General features: G+C 34.7%; 2 protein-coding genes across 5 annotated transcripts in view; both read right to left on the reverse strand.

Annotated features, from left to right (window-relative positions):
- Positions 1-18,507, reverse strand: part of c7h5orf63 (chromosome 7 C5orf63 homolog) — a 389,765-nt gene that overhangs the window by 345,377 nt on the left and 25,881 nt on the right. The window lies entirely within an intron of this gene.
- Positions 1-18,507, reverse strand: part of LOC114654597 (E3 ubiquitin-protein ligase MARCHF3) — a 120,620-nt gene that overhangs the window by 96,763 nt on the left and 5,350 nt on the right. Inside the window, exons 1-2 of one of the 3 annotated variants that reach the window (XM_028805224.2) lie at positions 16,195-16,343; positions 15,987-16,115 (exon numbers count right to left, since the gene is read on the reverse strand). The exons of 1 other annotated variant lie outside the window; for it this stretch is intronic. The gene's annotated coding sequence lies outside the window, so the exon portion shown is untranslated. Of the gene's footprint in view, positions 1-15,986; positions 16,116-16,194; positions 16,344-18,507 lie in introns of those variants that run through there. One more of the 3 variants, XM_028805222.2, reaches the window with a different exon arrangement.

The raw sequence follows: 18,507 nt of genomic DNA on the forward strand, positions 1-18,507 counted from the left end.
TGTGTTGTGTAGTTTAAGTGCTTTTGGGACTGTGTTGTGGCTGGGGGGGTTCACGGGGAAGATGTGTTCTCCAGCTGAAGCAAATAAAGTCTGTGCTTGGATTTTACACATGCCTCTATTATCGCTATTATCACAAGACCTACTGTATATTCAAACCCACTCTATAATGAGACAGTAGTAATTTTAGGCATTGGTGCTAATGGAGAGTCGAAATTTTTGGAAGCTTTTTGCTTTCAATGAATCAACATTTAATCACAGTTGTAACATTACCACATTTTACTATTAGTGATGTTCTTAAATAACAAGTTCCTGGTAAAGCTCCTGGTAAAAAATACAAACGTACACAGAAAAGTACTTACTTAGTGACATAGTGCTCCTGAAGTACTTTAACTGGAAGATTAAAATTGAATGCAAATAAAATCCATTCAAACCACATAAGGAAATCAATACTCTATAATGTAATTGTTGAATTACTAATTCTATGCATTCACATTAATCTCTTTTTATATTTAAAAAGCTTATCACTTTTCTTTTGTATTAAAAAAGTAGAATTAATTGTTTTCATAATGATACTGTTCAGCTACCACACAACCTTGTTCTTCAGAGTAAGTAGCAATGTTATGGTATCTAAAATGATCTGGATAACTGCTGTTACATATGTCAGAGTCTTTAAAGCACTTTTCTGGGTATACATACAACTGTTTAGAAACATATTAGGAAATAACAGTGCCTCATAAAAAGTAAAAAGATGGACTCGGTCAATATTATTAAAGGGTGACTGAACAGAAAAGATCTTTTGATCAATCCATCCATCTAAAAGAATCAGCAATCCAGTTGACAAAAAGTGTATCAAGGAGTCAGCCCTTGAGGTACTAAACAAAAAAATCCTTAACAATCTGTAATAATTTGTCAATGAATGTCATTTGATTCTCTACCACTCACATGGGAAATAAAACAATGTTGCAGTGGAGATCAAGGAAGCAGCTAGTTCAATTTAATAACTTCTGTAGCTATTTATATAAATAAATACAACAAGTGTCATTCTACAAGACATTCATACACATGTTAGATTAAAAAAAGTTAAAAGTATAAAAATGAAAAAATGCAATCTGCACATTTAAGAATGTTACTTGTTTTTTATTCCATACAGCTGCAGTGGTATGAACTAATGCTGTATAATTCCAAGCAGTGAAAAGTCTAAAATAATTATAATACAATCACAAATGTCAGAAAAATCTACATTTTGTTTAATTAGATATCCAACTACACCACATGTTGCCTTTTCCATTTCCTTCTTTTTGCTTAATATATTATGGTGTATTCAAGTTCTAGAGATTTTGTAAAGTATAGCACTGTATTTATGTTGTCAAGTTATAATGTAACCAGTGAACTGTCAAAAGGTCCACTTTTAATGGAATGCTCTCGAGTTCTAGCTGAAGTCTATGATGAAATACTCCCACAGACTGATCAATGATTACGCGATAGAGGCCTGATTTCTTTATGCATCACTTCTTTGCATATTTCTTTGAACATCTCAGTAGCTGAACTCAGAATCAGAATGTCATTCATGCATGCAGGTACTGTATTCAGACATGGCTCCTAAACTAGCTGCATTTGCCCAGACCTGTTTAATAATGTCTTTGTTTCTGAGTGGATAATGCTGTCTACAGTACCCTGAAATTCCTGAGTCATATATTTAAGGTTTTAGTCACATATCTTGTGACAGACTTAAAATATGTTATTAACTGCATCATTTCATAACTTGTACTTATTTTCTTGCTTGCACAGATCAAAGTTATTTAACAGGCAGAATGAAGTGTCTACAAGTGATTCTGTTCCTGAATTAAATTCAATAATAAACAAAAAAAAAAAAAACTATAAAATGTTTTCAACATGTTGGAGCAATGAGGTACTGTATATAACACCAAAGCTACTTTAGAAGTTATAAAGTTCCTGTACAGAAGACACAATGGCTAAGAATATAGCATCACAGCTCCAAGGACCCGGGTTTGAATCCTGGCTCAGACACTAAACAAAGCATGCTATCTCTCTCCATGCTTTCTTTAGGCACTTACTTCCACCAACATCATGTGTGAAGGTTACATGTGGGTGATAATGTAAATTATCCTGATCTTGATGTATGTTGGAGTGCAACTGATATCCTTGGAATATCAAGGTCAGGTAATGAACCAACCTAAGTGGTTAGGCTTCAGCTCCCCATGACCATGTAATAGAACAAGCGAGTTCAGCAGCTTGATTTACATATATCTATGTATATTTACACCTACTATACATATTATTACATTGTCTTGCTGAGGGTGCTTATGATGCAATTTGTTTGGATGTTAAAAAAAGACATTATATTCAAAATACAGTCCTTTATATATCTATTGCAGCCAAAATAGTCATTGTGCTGAACAGGCTGCAAAAAATAAAGACAGAAAAATCACATGTTGCTACTACTATTGCAGACAGGTTTCTACTGCTGTGCATGCAGGGTTGCTCACGGTCTGATTAAAACTCAGTTTAATTTATGTGATTCTTAACTTAAAAACCTTTAAAGGCTGAAAACATGTATTGGATTTGGTGCTTTCAACTGCTAAAGAGAATAGGATGTGCTTCATTAAAAAATATTTCTACAATAACTTTGCTAATTTGAGTACTTATCAATTAACAATTCTTGTTCCACGTCCACATGAAAACTAAAGAGTAGCATGCTTTTTTGCAAATGTCAAAATAATAACAATACTGCTCCCAACATTAGTGCCACCACGCTGTCTACTGCATATATACAACACAATATTTTTTCATTTACCTTAAAATACCATAAGAGCTCACTGGACAGTTATACAATGAGCATATTAACCTAATCTTAAAATAAGGTATACGTACATGGCTGTGCACCTATTTGGCAAAATTTTTTATGGACAACCATGAAGGAAAAAAATGACCTGCAGCTGGCTGAAGAGAGCCGCAATGTGCCTAAGAGGTTTCTAGGACTGTGCAGTCAGCATAGATGCAGATTAAAATAAAAGTCTAATTGCTAACAATCATGCCAATCCTTGCTGACACTGTGACAACTGTGTTAGCTAACCTACTGTTTTCATATGAGCAGGGATTTACTCAAGATTAAGTCAAAGATTCACAACTTTTTATAGTATTATTTGTTTTTCCGTTATTTTTTTTTTTTTTGCTTTCTGTTAAAATCCTTCCACTTAAATGAGTCTGAATATTTTATTGAGCAGAAGCCTAGTACTGTGTAAAGTAGTATCAAATTCATATTCTTATTCTCATAAGATTTATAATCCTTGTTGTTAATTTTAAATTCCTAGGCATTCTGAAACAAAACAACACAAAAAAGTATCAATTTTCTGAACCCATCATTTCCTTTATAGGCTCATAGGAAAATGAAGCCTAATTCAGCCACAGCTATTCGTTTATGAACCAACCTGGATAGGATGTAGTCCATCATCTCCAGACAGAGGAGCAGCTTCAGCGACAGACTGCTGTCAATGTCCTGCTCCACTGACAGATTGAGGAGATCGTTCCTCCCCCAAACTATGCGACTCTTCAATTCCACCCGGGGGGGGTAAACGTTAACATTTAACATCATACACAGTTATTGTCTGTTTTTCACCTGCATTATTATCAATCTTTAATTTAATATTATTTATTGTATCAGTATGCTGCTGCTGGAGAATGCGAATTTCCCATTGGGATTAATAAAGTATCTATCTCTCTCTCTCTCTATCTATCTATCTAACATACACACGAACAAACTGTTACTTACAAATATCATGCTCATTTATTATTGCCTACTGACATAAAATGTGTTTAGGATATTGAAAGAAAGTACAGTGTCCAGACAAAGACCACATAAACAAGCAGATAGATATGCAGATTCTACACAAATTGTGAGCAACTTTTAAATCAAAATCAAGTCCCTGCAGCTGCGAAGCAGAAGTGGTAAATATTGAGCCACCATGTTGCCCACAGTGGGAAGTCAAGAAGCAGTACTTGTAATTACGTAAATTTATTTCCTTAGGCATATTTCACACTTTTTGTATAACTTTAAAGGTAGTGCTGTCTATGGACTAAAGAGTTGATTTCAAAATCAGAAGGTTGCAGATTCATTTCTAAACATAGCTTATAGTGCAAATGTCAGTGAGAAATGCCTGAGTATTAGCAACAAGTAAATTGCTGTAAACAGTGCAGCAAGTGTAAAGTAATATACATATGAAGTACTGTAAGTTGTACTTTCTATGGAATTTTCAGTGGTTTAACTCCTAACCTGGTTACTATTAGTGTGGAGTTTGTATGTTCTCCCTGGTATAGGTTGTCTTTTTCTCCATAATAATACAGTTTCTTCCTTTATTCCAACAATGTACATGACAGAGTAATGAATATCATATTGGCCTGGTATGAGTTAATGTTTGGGAGAGTTAATATAGTACTGGACTGAAATTCAATCCAGGACTGGTTCCTGCCTTAGGCTGCTAGTTGCTGGGAATAGCTCTGGTTCACTACAACTCAGTGGAATCAATTTTTTTTAATAGTATTAAGCAATGAAAAAGGTTCTGTAAAGCAACCAAAGAACATTTACCTCAACCTTTCCATTACCACCCTAGGTTTCTTGTTTTTACACTTTGTGGCTGAGCTATTCAGCACAAAGTAATAAAATTATGTATAAAATGTCATTTAATATTTTTATTTTATTAATTTTCATTGTAATCATTCCATACAAACAGATCAATTTATAACCCAACAAATTTGAAAACAAATCAAACCCCACCCCTGAGAAGGAGAGCTTAGCTAAAGGAAAATTTCTTTAAGCTTTTTAATAAGGCAACATTAGACAAAAGAAGGGGAGAAGTAAATATCTATATAAATAAGAGATGGAGAAGGGAGTTAAATGCAATAATAGTTATTTCTCTTATTCTAAAATAATATTGATTAAATCCTGCCATGTTTTGAAAAAATTTTGTACAGATCCTCTAACTGAAAATTTGATTTTTTCCAATTTCAAATAATATAAAACATCGGTTTCCCACTGACTTATAAGAGGAGAATTAGGATTCTTCCAATTTAACAAAATAAGTCTGCGTGCCAAGAGTGTAGTGAATGCAATCACCGTTTGCTTGTCCTTCTCCAATTCCAGTCCATCTGGAAGGACACCAAACACAGCTGTTAGTGGGTTAGGAGGGATTGTGATACTAAGGCTGTCTGAGAGGCACTTAAAAATTTTTGTCCAAAATGATGTTAGTTTGGTGCAGGCCCAGAACATGTGACCCAGTGAGGCAGGAGCTTGGTTGCAGCGCTCGCAGGTTGGATCCTGGCCTGGAAACATTTTGGACAGTTTTAAGTGAGACAGATGAGCTCGATATATAATTTTTAGTTGAATAATTCTATGCTTTGCGCATATAGAACTCGAGTGAATTCTCTGCTTTGCTACCTTCCACTCCTTTTCTGATATATTGATTAAGAGATCTTCTTCCCAATGTCCTCTTGGGTCTTTGAAAGGTAGGGACTCTAATAAGATTTTATATATTGCGGAAATAGTGTGTGTTTCCTCGGAATTGAGCAGTATTTTTTCCAGCATTGTGGAGGGTGCAAGGTGGGGGAAATCGGGCAATTTCTGTTTTACAAAATTTCTAATTTGAAGATAGTAAAAGAAATGTGTAGCTGGGAGGTTAAATTTTGAACGTAATTGTTCAAAAGATGTAAATATGTTGTCTATATAAAGATCTCTGAGCATTTTAATCCCAAAACTTTTCCAGGTATTAAAAACTGGATATACTTGCGAAGGTTGAAAGAGGTGGTTCCCTTGCAGAGGTGCCACTGATAAAAGATTTTCCATCTTAAAATGCTTCCTAATTTGGTTCCATATTCTGAGTGAGTAAAGCACAATTGGGTTATTAGTATATTTGCGATAACTTTCATTTATTGGAGAGCAGAGCAGGGAATATAAAGAAGTACTACAGGATTTTACTTCTATTGCAGACCAAGCCTGGGTATGTGCATTTATTTGTGTCCAGGTTTTTATGGCTTGTATGTTTGCTGCCCAGTAATAAAACTGAAAATTAGGTAAAGCCATGCCACCTTCTGCCTGAGGTCTTTGTAGGGTCGCTCTTCGGATACGTGGGTGTTTTGAGTTCCAAATGAATGAGGTTATTATTGAATCTAACTGTTTAAAAAACGATTTATTGATATATATTGAAATGTTTTGAAATAAAAAGAGAAGTTTAGGAAGGATATTCATCTTAACAATGTTAATTCTTCCGGCTAGAGTGAGATGAAGGGTTGACCATCTATGCAAGTCTTGCTTAATTTTTTCCATACAGACGCCAAAATTTTGTTGATAAAGAGCTTTATGTTTACTTGTGATATTTACCCCTAGGTATTTAAACTGATCTGCTATGGTAAAAGGTAGGGTGTCTAATCTAATATTATATGCTTGTGAGTTCACTGGAAAGAGTATACTTTTATTCAGATTAATTCTAAGACCAGATATCTTTTGAAATTCTGTTAGTGCTGTTAAAACAGCAGGGACAGTGTTTTCTGGGTCCGATATATATAAGACCATATCATCTGCATATAGAGAAATTTTCTGTTCCAGTCCTTCTCTGACAATCCCCTTTATCTGATAAGAATTTCGGCAGCGAACCGCCAGTGGTTCAATAGCGATTGCAAACAACAGTGGCGACAAGGGACATCCTTGTCTGGTACCACGTTCTAGTTTAAAGTAGTCTGAGCAAATTTTATTAATACAAACTGAAGCTTCTGGACTGGTATACAGTAGTTTGATCCAAGCACAAATATTCGGGCCAAACCCAAATTTCTCCAGTGCAGTGAAAAGGTAATTCCGTTCGATCATGTCAAATGCCTTTTCTGCGTCTAATGATAGTAATATCTCTGGGGTGTTTGATTTTGCTGGTGAATATATAACATTAAACAAGCGTCGGAGATTTGAAGATAGATGTCGGCCTTTAATAAATCCAGTTTGATCTTGTGATATTACCGAGGGCAGCACTTTCTCCATCCTTCTAGCTAGGATTTTTGAGAGTATCTTAACATCATTATTCAGGAGTGAAATTGGTCTATATGATGCGCATTGTAACAAGTCCAATTATGTATAAAATGTCAATCAGTCGGGAGTACGCCTATTACAAATACTAATGTCAAACAGAATATAAAGTACAGTATATATACAGTAATAGTATCAGCAATCAAACATTTTATTTCTGTGTTTATTATTAGGCAGTGTGGTGTAGTGGTTAAAGGTTTGGATGTCAAAGCCTGATGTTGTGGGTTCACATCCTGCTACTGACTCTGTGTGACCCTAAGCACGTCACTTGACCTGCCTGTGTTATCCAATTGGAAAACCAAAAGAAATGTAACCAACTGTATCAAAATTGTTGTAAGTTGCCTTGGATAAAGGTGTCAGCCAAATAAATAAATGTAAATGTATTAGAAAATCAGGCGCACTTTGTGTTTTGAATAAACCCATTATTTTATATTAATGTAAGCACAAATTTACATTTAACTAGCTGCATTGAATTGTTCTATTTATAATAAGTAAAATTGCATTCAGAGTAAACATTCCCCCATAATTTTACATTTCATTATAAAACGTTTAAGACATCTTTAACTGCTCTAAAATAAAATAATATTTCTGTTGTTTAATAGTTCATAAAATAAGTAAGATTCCTAACAAATTGCTTGTAGATAAATGAAATGCAATTACTTCTATTTTAATTTTAAATGGTACTGACTTTGTAATGTATTTTTTCACATATTTCTTTGTTTGGACTTTCCATTTTCATTTCATCTTTCATTCCAAGCTTCTTCTGCTTTACCCATTTTGTTTATTGCTACATGCACCTCACTCTTCTGCTATGATAGCACTTTTATTTGTTATACATAAAATATATTTATTTGTATTTAAATAAATATATTTACAGAAGACTGAAGGAAAAATCATATACAATACATATGTACATTAATTTTATTATAAAAACAAACACACACATATACATACAGTACATACTGACCAGTGTTTTTAATTATTTTTAAAGAAAAAAGGGAGAACGATCAAATAAGAAAAGTGCAAACATCTACAGACACACACAAACATACAGATGATGTATACACAGTACCCACATAGCAAGTTATATATACATTCTAAACTGGCCATTTAAGAGAGACAGTATAATTATGTAAGTAAGCAAGAACTATGAATGACTGCCACCATATTCAGGGTTAATTCCTGCCTTACATTTGATACCGCCGGGATGCATTCCATTTTCTGTGATCCTCATTGGAACAAAACAGTTCAGAAAATTGAAAATGAATGTTGTGCTAAGGTAAATGTAATGCGATATACAGATAAAGCTATCAGTCTGAGTGCACATCCATTTAAGAGAGAAAAAGATAAGCCACTTAATTATATAATTATAATTTGGATTATTGAAAAGATTCAGTCCTCATAATAATGTTTTGTGACAAAAGAGAAGAATTTAATGTGAAGTTTTTAACATGGATCTTGAGGAATTTTTCACTGTTATAAAGTGAGATAAGCTAACATAAATACTGAGAAATATAGCTCCAGTCTGTCCCTATTTAATTCTCATTTATAGGTTAAACTACACATACAAAACAAAGCTGAAATGTGTAGAAATCGCATATGGTGTGAGAAAAGGTTGCTTACTCTCTCCATTGCTATTTTTGATTTAATAGCGATAGACACCATTTGAAGATTTATGAAAACTTAAAATAGCTGCAAGTAAAGTTTGGTGCTCATGATAAAATGAGGTTTAACTTTGTCTGATTCTCTAATTACAAAAGAAAGCAAGCAGCAAGGTTATCCAATGGCAAACCTTTTCTGAAATAGTCTACTCTTGTGCCTAATCTGCTAGGAAGGGCTTTGGCTCCTTGTGACCCAATAATAGGATTAAGCAGTTTCAGTAAATGGATGGATGGATGGATAAAGAAATCTTGCCACTTTTATCAATATCTGTAAAATTTTAGATATCATAATTGTAGCTCCCCATTTATTGTATAAAATTCACAACTCAAAATCCTGCATACTCAACTTAATCCGTGCTGCAGATACGGTACAGGAAATGCATAGATCAGTGTAGAACATGAGCTTTACCTAATGATTCCAATCATTTCTTACCAAGTAGTTTACATCCTTGTTTTCATGCTTTGGCTAACAGATACAGTATACAGCTTTACTTTAGACACTGCGCTCATTAAAGACTTAAACTACATATTCAATCACAAAGCATAACAGAGGAAACTCCAAAAGATGTAAGAAGACAAATATATTCTTTGTCCATATAAAGCATTAGAAAACAAATCAGTAGGATATGTAACAAACACTTCTGAAAACTTACTGCAAGTTTAGTGAGCATTTTGTCAGGATACTGATTCGCAATTCAGAGAACCAACCATCTCTCAGCTAATGGACAACTGAAAACAGCATAGCTGGTCATTGAGGGTGGGAGAGTAGGAAGAGTCCAAAATTGAACATTGTTCACTACAACACACTCTAGTGGTCACTGATGATTTAAACCAAGTGTTCCTGATAATTTGAATAATCCATATTCTCACAATATTAACCCACGCATTTCTCTTTGTCATATATAGCCCCATAATATATTTACAATGAGTTTCTTGAAAATATAAGACATGTGTATGCACTCCAGTCCCAGAAGGACACTAGAATCCTGTAATATTCTAATAGCACAAATGAAATTCTTGACAGAGTCCTTTGTCTTCAGACAACAGCTGAGATGCAAACAGACAAACAAATGTGACAGCATGCTGGTAGCATAAATGCTGGTCAGAGGGCAATGGCTGGCTAGAGGTGAACATCTGTTATTGAGAGTGCAGCCTAAAAATGGTTAAAGCATGCAACTTTTTTCAAAATAAAGTATTTAATTAATCCTGTAAGCTTTTTTATCATAATTTTCAAGTATAACATATGCAATAGGACTGATGGCTAATTGATTACTGCATAAACAGAGAGATCCAAAAGAATGAATAATCTCTTATTTATAAGTTGCTGTGAGATGGAATGTATTTTTCAAATAAAATAAAGTGCAATCAACCAACTACATTTCCCAATATTAATGCACATACACTCATCTTCAGACATCTTAAAATGCAGTGAAATGCAAAACAGCTTCATCAATCCTTTCAGTTGTTCAGATTGCTGCAGTTTGAAATTTAGTTTCTTCATGTGTGTTTTGTGGACTTGATTTCAGCAAAATTAAAGTTAAGAGAAAAAAAATATAAATGCAGGAATCAGAAAACACCTTCATTGTAAATGTTTAAGACTACATTACATTCTGAGGTAATAGGCCACTGCGCTAAGCTATATAAATTAAAACCAAGCCAACTATAAAGTTTTTAAAACTGTAACTACCTTTTTGTACTGCCCCAGCCAAAATAATTTTAAAAGGATTTATATTATTACTTGACCTGGCTATACAGTGTACTTTAAAACATTTACAGAGACGTACACGCACACATATTTACTGAGGAGGTTATTACTGCTGGAATTAAAGGAGCAGATGCAGCAGACATGAGAGTTACTGTCACTCATGTTGACTAAGCAACAAGATTAGTGCGCAATTTGACAAAACACAGTGAAAGTCTACTAAGAAATTTCAATAAAGGTCTTAGGAGAAAAGTATAGCAAGTTATGAGGCAACTTGAATATTACCAAGATGTGGTTAATATCTTGCTAAAACTAGTATGCACAATATTCTTTTATACACTGCTGTATAATATAATATAATATAATATAATATAATATAATATAATATAATATAATATAATATAATATAATATAATATAATATAATATAATGTGGATACAGCAGACTGTGATTAACATTTTTTTAAAAATAGTGCGTCTGTCAATGAGCAGGCTAACAATCATAAGGGAAGGATGCACAGGTTAAACAGCTTGTTCAAGGTCCACCATCTTTGAAATTTTGCTCCTTAACAAAGATTTCTATCTAACAAGAAAAAGATTGCTTCCTTGGCCATCAAATGTAACTAAAGCTAGGTACTAGCAACATGCCATTTTTACTTTTCAAAGGTCTGTTTGTGTCTCCAGTTCTATTTCTAAAGCAATCATTTTAATTAGAATAATTCCCAGAATGCCACGCCCATTTTCTAGCCAAAATCTGCATGAGGATGGGATAATCCAAACCAACCTTCTTAAGAAACTGAAGCATGTCCTTTGAAGTTTAAGACAGTTTTGCATACAGTCCTTCACATATACTTATCTGAAATGAAAGTTTCACCTTCACTTTAATTTTGCAGTAAATATAGTATGGAGGTTGCATGTCTAACAATTCTTAATTTTCAAAATGATGACAAACTTGGTTCAGCTACTGCATATTATGCTACTATTCTAAGCTTCCCAACTACACTATATTAATGTGGGGGGCAGAAAAAGTACAAATATAGGTTTATAGGGTCATTATTGTCATGTCTACATAGTACATTGAAATTCTTATTTGATTAATTATAAACCATGGAAATTTTAAAACAACAAAGTGTCTGTTGACTTATTAAATGTATTTTAATAAACTAACAAATCATTGATTAAAAGATTAAGTTTATTCTAAAACGTCACATAATTTTATGAAAAACCATATCCAGCCACCCATTTTCAATCATGTTTAACCCAATTCACAGTCTCTGGAGAATATCTCAGCATAATCGGGGTAAGGCATGAACCAATACCGTTCAGCTTGGCAGGCCATCACAGAACACACTCATTCAAGACAGGCCATATTTAGAGTTACTAGTCAAGCAAACCTGCAAGTCTTTTGAATGTGGGAAAAATTTGAAGAGATATGGGGAGAAAGCAAATGATCCAAATATTTTATTTATTTATTTGGTCCTTGTACACTGTACTGCACAAATCCACTTATTTATTAACAGTGATAAAAATTAACACTGCCTCACTTTTAAACTTATCAGATGCGTTAAATATTTTTTACAAAGTTGATCTGAATAATCTGTGCATGATATAAATTAAACAAAAGTCTGAAATTTCTTTCTTGTTTTCAAACTTTATATATATATATATATATATATATATATATATATATATATATTATACCCTGACTCTACATTTAATAGAAATCTCCACAGATTTTGTTCATTTCCATGAAGACACTGCTTTATTTCCTAAAAATACTTTTCTTTAATTGTAACCACAAGCAATGAGATTTCCAAAATGTGGCATGATTCTTTCTACTTCATCTAAGACACATTACAGGCAAGGAAATTCACAGTCACATAGAAAGCTAGTAATTTGATCTTCATAGTTTCTCATAAACTAGGACTGCCTTGTTATTTTCCCAACCAGTACTTGCTTGCCAAAAATTAACTGTATTTTATAGAACTAGGTCAAGTAAATGTAAATGAAAAATGAACACTATCTAAATAAAACCTTTCATCCCTGTTCTAAACCTGCTTATTCATGCCAATTTGCAGAAGGCTGGAATCCACCCTGGCAGCAGCATGCACAAAGCAAGAACTATTCAAGAAAAACACAACAGGTTATCACAGGACATACAACAGGCCATTTTAGATTTACCACAGGACATACTAACAACAGGCCATTTTAGATTTATCACCCATTTTAACTACATTTTTTTGAATGGTATTGGAAACTCAAATCCAGGATAATAGAAAACACTTCTATGATGTCTCCTAATGGTTTTAGTTACTTGAGTTTAAGAGAACAGCATGAAGAATTTCATTGATTTCAGAGCAGCATCTGAACACAGAAAATCAAAAAGAAAATTCAGTACTGAACATTAAAAAAAAAATCTATCTGCCCATTTTATTATCAGCTGTGATTTAAATGATGTAATTGGTTTATGTAAAACAACTACCTGTTTCACCAATATTGGATCGCATTAAAATCATGAATTCATCTTAATGAAATCACTCAAATTAATGTACATCACACCTTTTCCCTCTCTGTCCTGTGACGTATGCCACAGTGCAGCTGACATCTATCATCACCATCTAGACTAATGGTGTTCTATTCTCATCAAGTAAGCATGTGGCATCAGTATAAAACACTGAGTGGGCAAATTGAAGGATTCCTTTAAATTTCAACACACACACATCAGCACAAATAGCAACAATCTGTTTATATCTTACCTCAATAACTCAAATGTTATTAAATATTATGAATTCATATTTAGAAATCCCATACAGATACCAAAAAGACAGCTTTCTGTATAGATTCAATGTGTTTTTCCTCATTTAAACCTGAAAAAATGTATTCAATATGTACAAGAATAATACTATATACATACATTATTTACATATGTTATGAAGATGAAACAGAAAATATTACTTTGCTAAAAAATCCAGTCATTGTTATACTTGAAGTTGTAAAGGGACTCAATAGTAAATGAGAATTTAAGACACAGAAGGTGTCATGCCACTCTTGTCAGGGAAAGTGGGAAAATTGTGGTATAAAACCATGGGAAAGGTGCTATATAAATAAAATAAAATATGAAATGAGGAGAAAATAATTAACAAAAAAGGACAGGTAGGAAAACATTTGAAGCTACAGGTGTGAATTTCCCATTGGGATTAATAAAGTATCTATCTATCTATCTATCTATCTATCTATATGCTTATGCAAACAAGATCTAAAAACATGAGAAAACACAGCAAAGCTCAAAAAAAAACCACAAAAAGAAAAGTTCCTCGTTAGTCTTATGGTGACTGAGGATAAGCACCCTACTTTAATATGTTAGTAACTAAGATAGAATGGGCTACACGTGAGTGCTGAGAAACCACTGCCAGTATGCAAGTGAAAGGTATGGGTAAAGAAAAGAGAGACACGAAACACAACACAGATTAATTTTACTTTGGGTCACTGTTATATCAAATCTCAGTTTTAATTTCTACTTTCTTTCAATAGGTAAACTTCAACTGGCAGATATGATCAAGTCTAAGTGCTAAATGAGACAATCCAGCAGATTAAAGTCATAGCGTTTAAAATCTACAACTGTTTGGGAATAGAGTTGGAAAACATCTTCTTGAACATTACTGAGACAAATTCATATATGCTACTTAATAAAAGAAGAAATTATCTTTAAAGTTTAAAAAACTTTAAAGACTGCTGTACACCTTAAACTTAATTTTTAACTTAATTTTTTATTCAGCTTTTCAGTTAGCAAACTGCACATTGAGATTGCAATATTTTGTTTCCAGCCCAGACACAAGTATTAAAATAAGCAGTGCATTTTCAATCACTATTGGAAATTCTCTCACATTGAGAGAGGCAAATCTGATCATCTTAAAAATATTAATGCTAAATCAAAAGTATATAAAAATGATTTCCATATAAAAAGGTAAAACAATATGATACTCCCAAACTCAATTAATTTCAGAGTCATGCAGCGTAGGGGTCTATCCCAGTAGCACAGAGTGCAAGGCAGAAACCACGTTAAGGCAGTGCTCCAGCCCATTGCAGAGTTCATTTTATACACACACACACACAAGTTTATACTCTCACTGCGCCAATTTTGAATTACCAGTTAACTTAACATCCACATTTTTGGGAATGTAGGAGGACAACTGGGGTAAATGGAGAAAATCCCATGCAGGGAGAGGGCAAACCTCTTCTCCCATTGTGCCTTTTGTATATAAACTAATGTTACATTATTCTTCCAAAATAGCTGATTTCATGCAAGACACGTTAGAAAATACTTAAGAACTGGTTACAGTACATCAATGGATACAGCAAATGGGAAAAAAATATATGCCAGGCAGACCCTGATGTTTATCCATCCATTTTCCAACCCGCTGAATCCGAACACAGGGTCACGGGGGTCTGCTGGAGCCAATCCCAGCCAACACAGGGCGCAAGGCAGGAAACAATCCCGGGCAGGGCGCCAACCCACCGCAGCCTGATGTTTATTTAAAAAAAAAAAAAATCCTTAACAACATTTCACCTCCAAATCATTGCTACGGTCATATTTGAAAAGTGATACATTTGTGCTCAATTTTATTCACTTCAGTGTTCTCCCAACTTGGAATATATGGGTTTCCTACTGCAGATCAAAGGCATTCACTGCATTTTATTCAAGGATAAAAAAAATGTATATATATTTATTGTTCCCCCTTAAAACAATCCCTACTCCTCTAAACTACCCTAGAAAATAGATACAACAATGCAAGGGCACAAACTACTTCAAACAGCACCTTAAATGCATCTGAACTTCTGAAATTAAAATATTAAAAGAATGTGCTTCTTAAATCAATCCTTAGTGACCTTATGTATTACATGAAGGTACACCGTTTACTTCTTTACTTTAAAACGTTAGTGGCAACTTTGGACTTTATAAATTTCTTTAAATTTAGTAAAACTTCATCACCATTGTATTTATCACTGAGCAAATACATTCTCCCAACTATTCATAAATTTTATATTAATTAATCTTGCTTTTGAAGCACTTAAAATAATGATGTGCCGTCTAAACGGGAATTCTCTTAAGATCTCATCACCTTACCGCCACGGTCAGCTTATGTGATTTGCTGCACTGTTAACCGCAGACAGAATGACTTTATGCACTAGAATCGCTTCCAGCCATCACAGTGTATAAAGCATTGCCTTATGGCGAGAATTGGTATACTTTGGGCACCATTCTTGGTGATTTAGCTGAAAGAAGAGCACCTGCGTGCTGATGTACCGGCATAAGTATCACAGCCAGACGGGCAACCTGTGTGCTATAAATAAGTGTCGCAAACATACTGCACCTATGACCGAGAATCAACTTGCTGGCAATTCGTGCACCAGTACTTCAGCGATGAACTAGTTGCCAACACTCAACAGCCGTTAACATTTTAAAATAAGATATTAAAGAAACAGTGATGTTAAGTCTGCATTTTTTTTCTTCTTTTTTGTTGACTGTTAGAAAAGTTCACCTTTAGCTGCCTTTTAAAGTTAAGCCGTTGAAATCCATTCTAAAATGCGTGGCACCTAAGACAGAAGCCGGCTTTTCCACGACAGCAGCGTTTGCCCGTTTTGATTTGCTCTTCAGCAGCGTCTCGTAGCTACAGAGGAATGCTTCATAGCACAGTGGGCGGCTACTTTACCTATTGCAGCTAAAACCGAAACAGCCGTTTTGCTTACCTTTTCAAGGTCCAAAGCAAGAAGCCGTTTAACGCACACTGTTACGGACAAAAACCAAACACACAAAATGCCCCGAGGCGTCCCAAGTACTGCAGCTTTTCCTCACTGCCCCATTCACCTCAGCAGACTGCCAGTGCCAGCTGTTAACTGAATCCAGACAGGACAGCACCAGTCTACCGTCTAAGAGGAGGTGAGTGACAGGTGACGATAACCAATCCGATGCTCTCGTTCAGGCGCACATTACGGAAATTAGCGAATCGATGCTAGATAGGGGTGGGCGCACACCGCACACTGCTCTCTTAGCACTGAAGGCAGTAGGCTAGAGGCTGCACCGTAAGTACTGTACATACTTGTGGGCATTCTGGGCTAGACTCAGTCTGGATTGCTAATCATTATCGAGCTATCACACGTCCTTCAGCTGTACGAGGAAAATATTTACAAATATGAATTTTGCAATGTATATTGCATGTATTTAAATATGGGTTGTCTAAACCGACATTTGAAGGAAATTAAGATAACACAAGTGCCACGTTTCCCATGAACAACATTCTAAACTCGGATTGCTTGTGAGCCTGTTAAAACCCTGTTAAATGGCTTTTAGAACAAACCTGTCAGTTTAACGACACTATACTAATTTCAGTTACATAAGGCCACATTTACGATTACCTCACTTTTCAATGGAGTTCGCTCGAGTAAGTTTTTGCGTATTATTGTGAATGAACAGTTTATACTAACGCTGAGTTGTATGCAGATTGTATAAATCTGGATACTTTTTGTGGAGGAATGTTATGCATTAGCCACCGCAAAAAAACATCGTGGTCACTGAAAATGAGAATACAACGTGCAGCTTTTAAAAACTAGCATTTTACATCACCGTAGTGTCTGCATAAAACAGCCTGTTTTCGGTATTTTGTATAAATGAGTTATTAACTTACACATTGTATTTCTAAAATTGTTTTTATTAACGGTACAACAACGGATCACACATAGGTTAATAAACTGATGCCTTCCCCATATTAAACTTGTATTTCAAGACCAACACCAAGGATCTTGACTAAACACATGACGTGGTCAAAACGTACTGTACCAATTTGGTATTTAGCCATGAAGATGGCTTTATTGCAGTTTTTGGTGTCTTTTGCTTCTAATTTGTCCAGTAATATTCCATCATCTATACAGCATGTAGGCCCTCCAACCTGCAGGGAAAAACCTGTGGTTTGATGGCAGAATTGGCACTGCAGCCACCTTAAAAAACCTCACACTGGTCCATTCCATCTGAACTAGCGTGGTGCTCAGGTGTCAGCCGTCGCTTGGCTGCACTGGAGTCCTAATCTGGGGTTCCTGAATTGGTTTGTCTTGTGGTGGGTGCAGCAATGCACTGTATCAGCTCATGCTCCTAACCTCTCTCTCTCTCTCTCTATACAACTACAGTTACCAGTCTGTCTATTCATCTTCTGCTTTGTGAATTTCTCACCCTTATTAAACTAACAGAATCGTTCAGATTTGAAGATGATTTTCATTTAAACCATTCAGGCCCAACAAATAGCCTCCATTGATGCAAATATTTTATTTATAAAACTTAATTTAATAAAGAATATTTTCTTAATATACTGTATAACAATCTTAGAAAGTAACTTTGAAATATTATGTTTTGGTAGCAGGCTGCATGAAGACCATGGTTAAAACTTTGGGTTTAAAATTGCTAATCTAAATCTTAATACTGGAGGAAGCAGGGAGCCACCAAAAAAGTAAATGTAACGAGAACCAAGCATTATTTCAAAGTTAGGTAAAATGGTGGTACACTGATCACTAGTGATGAGCAAATTCCATGGAGTTCGCTTTGTCGTGAGTTTGACAAAATGTTGCAAATGTCAATGGGGAAGGAGGAACTGAAATAATTTTGAATGGATTACAATGGTACAATGGTCTTTTAAATGCCACTGAGGGCTAGGGAAACATCTTCCAGCTATGCTGGACCAATTATTGTGGCCTAAATTGTGATCTGAGCTATAAGACAGCAGTGCTAATCACTGGGCCACCACACCTCAAAACAACAAATGGTACTGATGGAATGATAACCATAAATAAATAACAACAAATGGCTCCAACACTAAGAATAAGTAAATAAAATATAGATCATTTCGATCACAGAGTTCCGATTTTAAGGCACACAGTGGATGTACCATAAAGATGCTGAGTAGGACTGGTTCATTTTTCAGCTGAAATGTCTTTTCTGTTTCCTATCTGTCTGTGCAGATGCTTCTCACATTTTTTCTTCAATCAAGAAGAAAGAAAAGGCTTGTGAATAGTAAT

The sequence above is a fragment of the Erpetoichthys calabaricus genome, chromosome 7, assembly GCF_900747795.2.
Source record: "Erpetoichthys calabaricus chromosome 7, fErpCal1.3, whole genome shotgun sequence".
NCBI classification, from domain to species: Eukaryota; Metazoa; Chordata; class Cladistia; order Polypteriformes; family Polypteridae; genus Erpetoichthys; species Erpetoichthys calabaricus.